This window comes from Pinus tabuliformis, chromosome 7 (assembly GCF_031772625.1).
Source record: "Pinus tabuliformis cultivar Carrire ecotype Pingquan chromosome 7, CPIR1, whole genome shotgun sequence".
NCBI lineage: Eukaryota > Viridiplantae > Streptophyta > Pinopsida > Pinales > Pinaceae > Pinus > Pinus tabuliformis.
Genome location: NC_142293.1, coordinates 541,516,639 through 541,530,818, shown reverse-complemented (window position 1 = coordinate 541,530,818; position 14,180 = coordinate 541,516,639).

The window sequence follows — 14,180 nt, the reverse complement described above, 5'->3', positions numbered from 1 at the left end:
TAGCTAATAATCGACAACATGAACAACTCACTGAGCGCATAGCGCTTCTAATTGTTCACAATGAAACTAATCTCGGTCCATTTTTCTAGTCTTACTGGCTTGTTCAAAACTCATTGCAACATCACAATTGAATTAACTCTCTAGGTGACTGAACATCGGCCCAAGGATTGAAGGTGAATGTTTTTTCTCTCATTTTGACATAAATTGGGAAACTCTATTATTTCGATATATATACAGTTGAATCAATTATTATTTTGAACTTGTAATTTATGTAGGTATTCATTTTAATTCATTGTTCAATAGAGAGACAAACTTACTCACTAAGTAGGAATGGAAAGAAGCTAGATAGTTGACAAACATTTTTACTATAGAGCTAAGCCCTTTTCTATATAATGATTTGCGGGAGTAGGATAACTTGATTATATAATGATTTGCGGGAGTAGGATAACTTGATTAGAGAGAACAGTAGACAGTCTGGAACCTCTGTTCACTGAGACTAACCAGTTGCTAGTAGTTCCATGAGTAAGGAGTTCAACCCTTCTTTATGTTTACGTGCCTATATCATGAGTTTAAAGCTCTTATAGGCTTTCTAGCGCTTCTTTTAAATGCAATGATTGGACCTCCTAGACCTGGGGTCTTAACTTCAATTGCTCAGTCCAAGTCTGCTGCAATTGGCAATTTTATTGGGTAAGTATTGGTTGTCGTAGACTCCTCCTGCTTACGCTAGCTAGTTTTTTTTCATTGATCTTCTGCGCATATATCTCTTTCCGGTGAAATGTTCCTATCTAAGGGACGTGTAAAGCAGTAGTAGATCAACATAGGTGTAAACAAAGCACCATTCCCTTAATTCGTAAATCTACAATAGTGATAATTGTCTTTTTAAAACACTGTAACAGCAGCGAGTTTCCTCAATCCTGAAAGCAACAAGCAACATCCTGAGAACCAGATGAAGAGTTTCATGTTGGAGTTGAAGGCCGAATATCGAGAAGGAAAAGCCACTTAGCAGCATGCAATATCCACTTGGAAGTTCACTTCCTTTTTCTTTTTCTTGTTGGTTTAATTTAACTTTATTTATTACTTTATTTCATTTATTTTTTATGTTTAATTAAAGTTTTTACTTTTAATTTTAATATTAAAAATTTTAATTAACTAGTTCACCGTGATTGTTCAATGAACACCATGTTGAGCGGGTTGGATGATCTCAGGATCAAAGTAACCTAGCTCCCTGTCGAATGCCCATTTCTATGTCACGTTATCATTATCTTGTTGATCTAGAGCTCAAAAATTTGCTCAAAATTCCAAGTTGTCAGATCGGTGTAGAATCTGAACAACCACGTATTGCTCATTGTCCTTAATCTGATGCAACTCATTTCACGAGAAACAAACACCATATACTCCTAAAAACGCGTTCTGTTTGTTTTCTCAAACAGGAGAATTTGGCAAAAAATGAGCAGCATTGCATAATCGGTAGTCCGTACTGTTGATGTGGCAGGGTGACCGGGCTGCCTACGTGGCACGCTGACATGGTAGGGTGACTGTACATGACTGGGCTCCTTCGTCGAATCTCGTGGTGACATGTGGTAGGCCTGTGGCAAATGATATGGGCAGTTTTCAATGGGTGGAGGTGTTGGTGATGTGGACCAACCGAAGGCCGCTGTGTGGACCAGCCAGAGGCTGCCACGTGGCACCTTGATGGCCACAAACATTTGGTTAAGGCCAAAATGCAACTTCGGGAATTTGAACCCTGGACCTCATCCACACTAGCCACAGCCTACACCAACGAACTGCACGATGGTTCTTAACAACCTCATTGCGCAATGTTTATTTAAGTTTTTAAGGCGCAGGTTTGGGCATGGGGGTTCAGGCTAAGACCTAGCCCTTGTCCACCCAACCGCCACGGGACCGCGAGCTGAGGGCCAAGGACTAGGGCCTAGCCCAACCCACGCGACATACCCTAAATTGTGGCTCTAACAGCGGTGCCACCTTAACCGCCCATGTGAACACCTGTCACCTAAATGCCCGCACGCCAACAATTCCATTTCTGCCAGCGCTAACCATGAGCTTAACCGCTCATGTGAATGACCCTCCTAAACCACCAAGGAAGACCGCAACGGAGAAGGGTGGTGGGGAGCCAACCCCCAGGACTAGCCCTAAGATTTATGGGGTCCATGTGACCAGGAGGGCGCACATAGGTGTCATTGTGCAATTTAACGAGCCCACGAATTGCGCCAAGTTGTTGCTTCGTTAGCAGATTTTGGGGCAAAATTGTAGGACTAGTGCCAGATTTTGGGGAAATTGTAGAGTGACTAGCAGAAAGGCTAGGGAAGCTCATATCTTCTTCAGTTTTTGGTCTTTTGAGGAGCATAAAGAGGCTAGACAGGCATTTTTGGGTCTTCTGAAGCCAATGAAACATGTTTCAGAGCCATTGGAGCACTTCTAAAGAGACTTTTTGCAGGTTTGAGTCTATGGGTGCTAGGATCAACTAGTGGGTTGAATTAGTTTTTGAAGGCTTTTGAGAATATAGAGGACCTTGTAGGGGTTTTCTAGCCTTCATATGTTTTCTGCAGCAGCTGAGACATCTATGGTGTAGCTCATGTTTCTCTTTTCTCATTATGTCTTTGAGGAAAGTGATGAGCGCTAGTATTGCAGCAAGGATGCTGCAACTCCTGGGCTACCAAATTTACTTATCAACCCGGGGTTCGTACAAACTTGGAGGTGACAGTGTTGTATGCACAAGTAAAAGTGATGGTTATGTCTGTTGTCACTGTTCAGCTAGAAAGAGACCACTGGGGTTCCAAGCCAGAGTTCTATAGAGTCAAAAGAAGTTTGATTCTTTGATGGAAGAAAGGCAAATCTACTCTAAGAGAGTTACTCTACTGCAGCAATGGAGAATGGCAACATGTAATGATAAACCACACCATACCCTAATTAACCATTTAAGAAGCTATGCTAAGTAGAAATGCTAAATCAACAATAAATCCATGCTACTATCTAAATTGCAGAAGTAAGAAGCATCAAACAATACTAATGTGCAGGTAAAGAAACTAAACCAAATTTGTTTTCATTTTTTGGGTCTTTTTATGCAAAATCAAGTATGCAAACTAATTGTTCTTGTGCATGTGACAGGTGGATTGAAGGTGTTTGAGGATGGCTAGAAGGTTTATGAAGTGGTTGGATGGTGTGGAGGGGTCCTAGGATGATCCAGGTGGATGTTGGTGGCCACCCACCTATCCCATTTGGACCCCCACAATTGTCTCTTTCAGTTTTTCTGTTTCCTTAATTATAGCACAGTTTACTATTTTTAGCAGTTTTTCGGGTCCTAAACTTCCGGAGCCGTTTTGAGGCCCTAAACAAAGTTTTTTGGGAAATCCACCGGCAACGATTTTTCTATCTAAAAATCATCTTTTCCATCGTAGTCCTCGGAGAGATCTTTCCAACGGGCTATCATGCGCGTCATTTGGAGATAGTACGACCAAGTCGCGACCCCGGAAAGTTGATGTACCAACTTACCCAAAAAACGGGGCCCACAATTTGGCGTTTCATCTTCTAGGGTTAGGTTTTGGAATGTGAAGGGTTTTCCATTGTTTCTCAACAATAAATAGGCCCTCGAGCCTCATTGTAACACAGTTCAGAACAGTTCAGAGGCATGTAGCTAACACATCTCTTCTCAGAGATAAGCTACCATCGCCCTAGCTGGGTTATTTCTATTTCTATTTGTAAGCATAGTTCAGTATTTTCCATTAATGAAATGAAGTATTATCTCCGCTGCATCTCAGTATTTATGGTTATCTCATCTCTGTATTTATGGTTATCTCTGTAATTTGTTGCGTTCCTGTTTAAATCCGGATCAGTGGTAACAAAGCGGTCTGCTTTTTCTCTGTTTTTCTTTACATGTCCCCAACGAGGTCGGGATATAAGGAGTTAGCGCTTGAATTGGTCGAACCTCTGCAAGACCAGCCTCGCAAATCTCGACGACCTCCCATGGCGGATGAGAAGAAAGACGAGGGGGCAGGAGATCCTATCAGAATCTTGCTCGAAGAAGCCCTCGAGCGGCAAAGGAACGCGATGATGGATAGCTTTGCGCAGATCCTTCAGCGGCTACCCAGAGGTGACGCATCGGCTTCCAACAGCGACTCTGGAAACGCCACACCGTTTAAGGTACAAGTTAATTTTGAAATCCCTATCTTCGAGGGTCAAATAGACGCAGATGCCGTAGATAAATGGTTGAATTTGCTAGATGGGTATTTTTCTGTTCATGAATTTTCAAGTCGGGAAAAGATTGTTTTTGCTCTTCTCAAAGCAGCCCCCCACGTCAAGGACTGGTGGGAAACATACTGCGAGCAGAAGGATGAAAGTACAGGCTCATTGTTTTCAGCCGCCCCCACTTGGAATGACTTCCGGGATGCCATCAAGGAGCAGTACTACCCTATCAAAAGCTATGAGGACAAATACATCAAATGGACCACACTGCGGCAGGGACAAGACCAAGATGTGCTAGAGTTCACAAATATTTTTCATACCCTTTGCACACAGTTGGGTATCAAAGATTCTGAGCTGCATCTGGTACTCAAATACCGTGGCTGCCTACACAGATACATCCAGGAAGAGATGGAGTTCCTGAACATCTCCTCACTCGGCACGACGTACCGATACGCTGTCAAAATCGAGCAAAAGTTCAAACAAAAGAAGCGAGACTTTGGATCTGCAAATCCGAAGCCCAAAGGACAAAGCCAAGGCGGGGTGACCCAAGACAACCCATTGAAGCCGCAAGAAAAGAACACCACCACGAAGCTGAAGAAGGACACAGGAAAGTGGTGTGAGTTCCACAAGAGTCCCACTCATAACACAAGTGAGTGTCGGACCAAGCAGTCGCTGGTGGCCGAGTTGAAGGCTTCCGAATCAGATGCAGGTTCCGACTCTGAGTCAGAACCCGACAAGGGGAATGACAAAGGGAAGCAGATCATTGATGCAGATCCCAGCGCCACTGTTGCTACTGCCAAGATCCAGAAAAATGAGCCCGAAGATCTAGAGGAGGGTGAACGTCTTTTCCACTCACAGATGTGGGTGAAGGGTTCGCCGCTGCAATTCATTGTCGACAGTGGCAGCCAAAAGAACCTCATTTCAGCAGAGGTCGTGAAGTGGTTGGGCCTACCAACTACACCACACCCACAGCCGTACGGTATCGGGTGGCTTCACGAAGGACGAGATCTCAAAGTTCGCCAGCAGTGTCGCCTTCCCTACAACATCAAGCCCTTCACAGACGAGGTATTGTGTGATGTTACACCTCTGGATGTTTGCGATGTACTATTAGGCCAACCATACTTGTGGAGGCGACATGATGTGTATGAGTCAAGGCCTCGTGCTGTCATTATTTCTTTGGATAATTCATTATACAGGATACCCGAGGTAGCCCCACCTACCGCCACCTCTTTGATCACTGCCAAGAAAGGAAGCAAGCTCATCTCCCAGACTAGGAAATTCATTTTTTGTCTGGTTCGCTCCCAAAGTAAGGGGAAGATCGTTGCTACATCCATGACCCCCGTAAAGGGTTCCTCCACACAGCAGCAGCAACAGAGGGATACAGTCGTGACAGAACACAGGAACAACTTCTCCTTAACCAGAGGGGTACCACACAAGTTTCAGGTGGGCGACAAAGTTTGGTTACATTTGCAGAGGGAGCGCCTTACCAGAACCCATCAGAAACTCAGACCACTTCGACATGGTCCTTACACCAGTAACAAGGCTACGGGAAACAATGCTTTGAAGCACAAAATTCCTCCATTCCTTCGCTTGCACCGAGTGTTCAATGTGGACCGTTGCCGACCATGCTCCCCACCATTTCTGGACACATCAGAGATTGCAGAACAGCTCACCAGAGAGCCAACTCAGTAGAAGCTTCCTCATCTCAGGGAGGAACTCAACGCAATGGGGACCATTGCTTCCTAAGGGGGGAGGAATGATCCAGGTGGATGTTGGTGGCCACTCACCTATCCCGTTTGGACCCCCACAACTATCTCTTTCAGTTTTTCTGTTTCCTTAATTATAGCACAGTTTACTATTTTTAGCAGCTTTTCGGGTCCTAAACTTCCGGAGCCGTTTTGAGGCCCTAAACGACGTTTTTTGGGAAATCCACCGCCAAGCGATTTTTCTGTTTAAAAATCGTCTTTTCCGTCGTAGTCCTCAGAGATATCTTTCCAACGGGCTATAATGCGCGTCAAACGGAGATAGTACGACCAAGTCGCGACCCCGGGAAGTTGATGTACCAACTTACCCAAAAAACGGGGCCCACAATTTGGCGTTTCATCTTCTAGGGTTAGGTTTTGGAATGTGAAGGGTTTTCCATTGTTTCTCAACAATAAATAGGCCCTCGAGCCTCATTGTAACATAGTTCAGAACAATTCAGAGGCATGTAGCTGACACATCTCTTCTCAGAGATAAGCTACCATCGCCCTAGCTGGGTTATTTCTATTTCTATTTGTAAGCATAGTTCAGTATTTTCCATTAATGAAATGAAGTATTATTTCCGCTGCATCTCAGTATTTATGGTTATCTCATCTCTGTATTTATGGTTATCTCTGTAATTTGTTGCGTTCCTGTTTAAATCTGGATCATAGGAGGCTTTTTGTGACTTCCTAGAGGTTTTCCCTCAATTCGGCCTCAAAACAGGCCGTTTCAGGAAAACCTACAAGATGTACTAGAAACCTATAGGATGATCCTGTAAGGATTACAGGAAACATACAGGATACAACGGAGAGCTAAATGTGAGGTGTTGGAGGTGTTGGGAGGCTTAGGAAAGGTGTGTGATGGGTGGAATGGAGTGTTAGAAGGTCTAGGAGCACTCAGGAGTCAATATCCAAGATAAGAGATGGCTAGATTTGCTCCATGTGTTTGGGAGAATTTTAATGAAAAATGATGAAAAACTAGTGAGGGTGATGATGAAAGCAAGGGATGGTTAAGGTGGATGAAGTGGAAGGTGGCCGCTGGCTATGAAGTCTTGGTCTCCTCCTGAAGCACCTTCTCTGCATGAAACATGTGTGTCTTCCAAAACCTTATGCAGCAAGATACATTTTTATAAACTAGAAAAGCAGAACTAATGAATCAACTGCCTATATTATGTATGAAGAAAGTTGCTAAAAGGAATGAAAGCAAGAGTGATATCTATTGCAGAAATGGAGATGGAAAAGATGACAATGAAATCTACCTTGCAACATAAACCAAATATTCAATTACAAACAACAAACTCCAAAGCTCATAAAAGAACTAGAAATCTATGTTTTTGGGGTTGCTTAAAGGTCCCTTACTCAAGTCATGGTCCTAGAGGGAGAAAGTGAGGCCGAGACACCTGCTAACAACCTTGTGGTGATCCTTTTTCTCTCTACTAACCTGCTAGTTGAATTAAAGCACAAATGGAAAAAAACTATCACACAACCCATCTAATCTACACCGGTAATGGAAATTCATCTAATAAGTAAATTAACAATTAAGCTATGAATCTACACTAAACATGCATGTACAATCAAGAGGAGCCTTGGCTATTAGGGTTGGGCCCTAACCTAAGAGCTTCATCCCTCTAAGTTAACTCAGTGCTTGCTCAAAACAAAACTCATTCTTGTTACCAAAACAACAAATTACATCCGAAAGAATGTTCACAAGTCTTGCAGCTCGAAAATAGAGTAGAGTTTTACAATCAAAAATCTGAATCCTACTGAGGTCCTAGGCCTCTCTACTTATATATCTGAAGTCTCCAATGACTACCTTAAAATTAGGGAGCCTCGGCTCCCAAACTCGAGATAAATTGGTGCTTTGTCTCTTACTTGCTCGACTGCCTTCTAGTCCTCATGATTTGGTTGTTTGCACTCTGAGCTGATGGAGGAATATTTGAATGGAGGGGTAGTAAATGAGGAGGATTTACCTCCTATAATCCCTCTCCCTTGTCCCATTCAAGTTTTGACCTTGGTCTTTGCCAAAATTCCTTGATTTTCTCCTTTAATCCTGCATTAAATGCACATTAGACCACAAAGCAAAATATCCAACTCTAACTCACCTCATAAACAAAATATAATCAAAAGCATGCAATAAGTTATGAGAATAGTTGGTTTGACTAAGCTAGGAGGTGAATTAAGGCCCATATAATTACCCAATGATGAGGCTCATCATCACCCCCTATTGAAAGTGTTGCTCATCCTCTGAGCAACTTAGTCAATATCCATATCCTTCATGGCTCTAGTAGCCTCTTTGACATCCCATGCCTCTGTTGTGGTCTCCTCTTCTTGTTCATAGAAGCCTGCTTTCTTTTCTACTTCTTCCCACTGCCTCTTTTCTTCTTCTTCTTTTCTCCCTTCTAACACCCCTAAGAGTAGTGGTGGACTGAGTTTTAGGCCTATCCAATTGACCTTCAACCTTTGCATAGATTGCTTATACATAGGTGTCTTGTTGAGTTCCTCTCTCAACCTTTGAGGGGAGTGATATTCTCTTATCTTTAAAATGTACGGCAGGGTGTTCCATCTCCTCAGGCAAGCATGTATACTATCATCTCCTAGCAACTTGAACATGTCCTCAAAATGTGAAATTGCTTACTCTTGGGCATCAAGATATCTAAGTGCCAGCCGAGGATCATTTGCAATCAAATTATGGGTACTGATGAGGGCCATGGGATTTGATTGTTCAACTCTGATAAGAAGAGGTTCAATTTTGTCTCTTGCCAATATCATTTTCATCTCTGCAGCTCTTGACTCCTCATGGTTCATCCATGATGCCAAAGCCATTAATTGTAGATCTCCTAGATTGGCATCAGGGTCCCATACATTCATTTCTGTGAGGGCCATGTTGTGCAAACAAAACTTAGCCATTTTGGCCCTATCTTCTAATGTACTTTGATCACATAGATCAATAAACTGCCTGTAGTCCTGAAATGGCATGGTTCCTCTCTGTGTTAGGGTCTTAATCTAAAACTGTAGCCATTATTCTTTGAGGTAGAGAGCATAGGATTTAGCTGGAATCCTACATTGGATTGCTTCCAAGGAGAGGCTAGCCATACATACCAATTGGTTCTCTCTTTCTCGCAATTGTCCCCTCAGCCATGCATTTTCTGTCTCTAGTTGATTTCTCATTATAGCTTCTCTGTCCCTCAAGTCACTTAGCTCTCTGTCCATTTCTTTGAGTTTCTCTTGCATGTGCCTAATGCCTTCCACCCCCTTTTATTTGGTGATCTGCATCCATCGGTGAGTTCTGGCCCTCTCCTTCTCAAGCTCGAAGAACAGTGGGATGGCAAATTTCTGAGGTATCACCCTGCCTCCTTCAACAAACTGGTAATAGGAGTCCAGATTAGGTTGGCGGTTGGGTTATTTTGTCTCTGGGTCCTCCTCTTTAGTTTCTTGTTGTTCCACTACCTTCCTTTCCAATTCCTATGCCTCCTGTAGATTCAGCAGAGTATCCTGTAGGACTGTTTTTGCTTCCTGTAGATTTTGTTGTGTGTGCTATAGGATTGCCTTTTCAATTGAGGAAGTTGATCTAGTAGTAGGCCTCCTCACATAGGTGATAGGGACTTAGGGGAAGGCATTTTGTCTTTTTGTGTAGGGGAATCTTAAATCACAATAGGAATTTTGGCTGATGTTTGTGGCTTCCCCTGTCTTATTCTTATGCTCTTTCTTGTCCTGAAATATAATGGGGTTTGCCTCCGCCTTTTTCCTTTTTGCTTGATTTGGGTGCTGAGAGCAGTGAGGACAGTTGTTGCCTCTCTCTCAGTGGCTTCTGGAGACACCCTAGGTGACTCCTCCTTTTTCTTTGTCCCCTCTATTCCATTTCCTTCTTCCTCTATGTCCTTCCTGTCTTCTTGTTCTTGTAGATCTTCATCATCTCTATCAATTTCCTCCTTAATTTCCTCCTCTGTTTCATCATCATCCTCCTTCTCTTCTCCCTCTTCTTCTTCATCTTCATCATGTTCCTTTGTGTCAGCTCCTTCTTCATCCATCTCATCCTTATCTCCTTCTATATCTTCCTCTTCCTGTTCTACTTCCTCTTCACTGACAGTAGGACTAACATCATAAGTGAGAGCTTTGATGTCATCCTCTGCTGGCATGTCTCTGAAAATTATCCATGTTATAGGAGTTCTGAGGTTTTGGAGGGCATATTATATGAGGATCCTAATCAACCCATTGTGAGCTAACTGTTGGGAATTTCCCTCCTTTACTTTGATGCTTGAGTGATTGAAGCAAGAAGTATGGTATGCTAAGCATTTAATGAGGGGGTGTTTCTCCTCCAAATCTTAATTCTTCAAGGATCCTAAAATGATAGCCATAGACAACACCATACCTACCCTCACATGAGATGTATTTGATTAGTTGGTAGCCTACCTCATTCCATAGATACGACAGACTTTCCCTCCTTACTCCATTTTTGTCCTTAGTGGGTTCCTCACCTTCCAAAAAGAATTTTCTTTTGGCAACTTGGTTATCTCCTTTGTCTTCTTTCCTCCATGGTATTCCTAGGGGAAGTGTGGTGACTCTGTTGATGAGCTCAGGGTGAGATCTATAGTGAGGCCCCTTATTATAACAGTGGCATGGCTTTTGGTGTGTGGAATGAGGGAGAGAGAAAATTCTTGAGCCACATCATCATCATACCCTCTGAATTTTTCGAAAAACCCCATCCAATTATGTCTTGTGAAGATTTCAAGCACTTGAGGGTGTTGTTGGACAGTGTTGGTGGGCTCTCTCCTATTAAACCCTCATGTCATCTTGCTGGTGAAGTTTGAGGAGAAAATGAGAGGGTTGAAACAATTTTTCAAATGCAGAACCAAAACAGAGATGACTGTGTATTTAATTATTTAATTCCCTCACACAGTTGCTAAATTCACCCTAACTTTGAGGATTTCTGGTTCATTTACTTGCAAATAGGGAAGTAGTAACACAAAGCCTACCTCTTTAGATCGTTTGCAATGGCCAACTCTCGTGATATCCCTTCTGAATTCTTCTCTTCCAATCCTATAGACAGTCTCTATGTATCCTGTAGGAATTCCTATGCATGCTCCTGTAGGAATTCCTATGTAGTCCTGTAGGAATTCCTGTGCAGTGAAACGATGGAGTATTTCTTCCGGTGGGTTTCCTAGGTATGAGAGCGACTTGAGTGAGGGAGTTTTGAGGAGGTGAAATGCATGAATGCATGGGAACGATGTTTTATTTCCTCTTATGGTGATTCGAGGTGAGGTGGTGTGCTAGCAGCAAAGGCACCTTGTGATTTTTGGACCGTTGGTCCCAACTACCACCTCATCATTTCCCACTCCTCGTAATCAGCTCCCACCTTATAGATCCATATTTTAACGCTTTATGTCCTACTCCTTCTCTGTCTTTGAGTTGACTGCAGCGACGTGTGAGAGGACACTCGGTTGTGCATGTGCTGAGTGAATGAAGGTGGCCAAGTTAACTGGCCACCTTTTCACTTATAAACCAACTATCTCGTAACCCTTACATTTTTTTTTACTACATGATGCATATGAGAGAGCGAGCGGGATACTTACCTGTGGTTCCAATGCTATGCTGTAGTTGTCGAAGACTAGAGATGTTGTTGTGTATCTTTGTTGCATGCCATTCTTCTTCCTCCTCTTGTTGTCTGCTAATGGCTTCTCTGTTTTTGCAGGTACCTGTGGTTGAAGATTTGATGTTGCTGCTTTGGAGCTCCTGGATCATCATGGTGAAGACTTGTTGCTTCTCCCTCGGAACTTTTTAATCATTTTGCTTGTTGGGGCTGTGAGGATGGTGACATGGATTGAAAGAAGGAGTGAGAGTGTGGAGAGCAAAGAATACTCAGGTGATGCTCTTTATTCCTCTCCGTTTCCTTTTTCCTTTTTTTTTTTTTTGAAGACTGAAAAAAAACTCTTGAAACTGATTTTTTTGAATGGTGAGTGTAGGGATGATGATGGTTGACAAGGTGTGGTGCTAGATCATGAAGAGGGTGAATTTTAGGGACCTAACAAGTCCATCATTTGCCTTCGGATTTCTTCTTGTAGGATTTCAGGGTCACTATAATTCCTACAAGATCATCTTATAGGTTTTCAAGGGATCCTGTAGAAAACACAGTCTTTGTATAAATTGAAGCAATGGAGTGGAAAAATGACAAAAATGATGGAGGGATGCATGGTAATGAGTGAAAAAATAAATATGTGAGTGGCAAGGGTCTCCTTGGGATCCTCTTTTGCTCCTTCACTATTCTTCGTGCCCACCTGAAAATGGAAATTTCATGATTAATATATATATATATATATTTGAAAAAAACCTAGGCTGCCTCAGAGAGGTTTTCACCCATGGATCTTCTTATTCTCTTCTTTTTTTTCTTTTCTTTTTTTAATTATCATCAATGAGCCGCCTCAAGAGATTAACCCAATGATGGGACTCAGGCACCTCATGGAGGTTTTCACCCGAGTCCTTATTCTTTTTCCTTTTTTCTCAGTGATTTGATGAAGGAGGAGCTGGAACTTGCTCCACTATCATCACTGTTTTATTGATATCATCAATAAACTCTTGTTTTGATAAAGGTCTCTTGTACATTTTCAATTGATGTCCATTAACAAGCAAAGGAATGGCTTCTTCATCTATGGTTCTGATTTGTACTGAACCATTATCATGGCATCTTTCCACAACATAAGGTCCGAGCCATCTTGTCCTTAACTTGCCTTGAAGTCCTTATACCTAGAATCATATAACAATGCCCAATCGCCTTCCTGAAATTGCTTCTCCTTGATATTTTTATCATGCCAGATCTTCCTCTGAAGTTGAACTACCTCTGTATGTAGGAGGGCCTGCATTCTGAATTCATCCAAACCATTCAATTGGAACAATCTCTCTTTCTGTGCACTGTTGAGATCCAAATCTAGTTGGGCTGCCATCCTTAATGTATTATATTCAAATTCAATGGACAACAAGGCCTTTTTCCCATAGACCAGCTCATAGGGTGTGAATCCAATGGTGGTCTTCCATGTGGTATTATAGGCCCAGGTGGCCTCAACTAGTCTTTCTACCCAATCCTTCCTATTGTTGCTCACCACTTTGGTCAAGATGCCCTCCAGTGCTCTGCTGGTCACTTCCACTTGCCCATTAGCTTGTGGATGATAGGGAGTGGAGGTTCTATGCTTGATTGATGCCTGAGCAAGTCTTCAATCATGATGGAGGTAAACTGGCTGCCTTGGTCTGTGTCCAGCTCTCTAGGGTACCCACATTTGTAGAATATATTCTCCCTTAGGAACTCAGCCACCTTCTCTTATGTTGTTGTCTTAATTTCCTTGGTTTTAGCCCACTTAATCAAATAATCATTGCACACAATAATGTATTGTTTTTGCTTTGAAGGATGGTCAATAGGCCCAATGAAGTCCATGCTCCACTTGTTAGATGGCTCGAAAGTCACTTGAGACTACAGAGGCATTTCATCTCTTAGAGTAGGCCTTCCCATCCTCTTGGCACCGATCACACTGACTAGTGTATTTTTTCACATCCTGATGAAGAGTGAGCCAATAATAGCCTGCTTGTAACACTTTGAATTTTGTCCTCTTTGCTGCAAAGTGACCTCCACAAGGCCCATCATGACAGGTCAGAAGGATGTCAAAGATTTGATCTAGGCCAAGTTTGAAAAGATTGCCCCCAATCCAAGTGAAGGGGGCGCTTTTCCTGACTATCTTGCTCTTTTCTTTGGAGGACAAGTTTGGTGGGAACTGTGATGATACCAAATAGTTTGCTATATTAGCAAACCATGGAGAGAGAATTGAAATAGCAAATAAGTGCTCGTCCGGTAACTGGTCATCCACCATTCCTTCTTCACCTGCAAGCAAATTTACCCTAGACAAAAAGTCTGCAACAACATTTTCCTTACTAGGCTTATCAACAATGGTTAGATCAAACTACTGTAATAAAAGTAACCATCTTATAATTCGAGCATTCACATCTGGTTTGTTCATTAAATATTTGATTGCAGCATGGTTAGTATGCACAAATGTTTGATAGCCTGTAATATAATGCCTGAATTTGTTTAATGAATGCACAACAACCAAGAGTTCCTTTTTGGTCACTGTATAATTTAGTTCAGCCTTTGATAAGTTCTTACTGATAAAATAGATAGCATAAGGCAGTTTTTCATCTATCTGACCTAGGGCTGCTCCTATGGCTTTGTGTGAGGCATCAGCATGAATATGAAAGGGG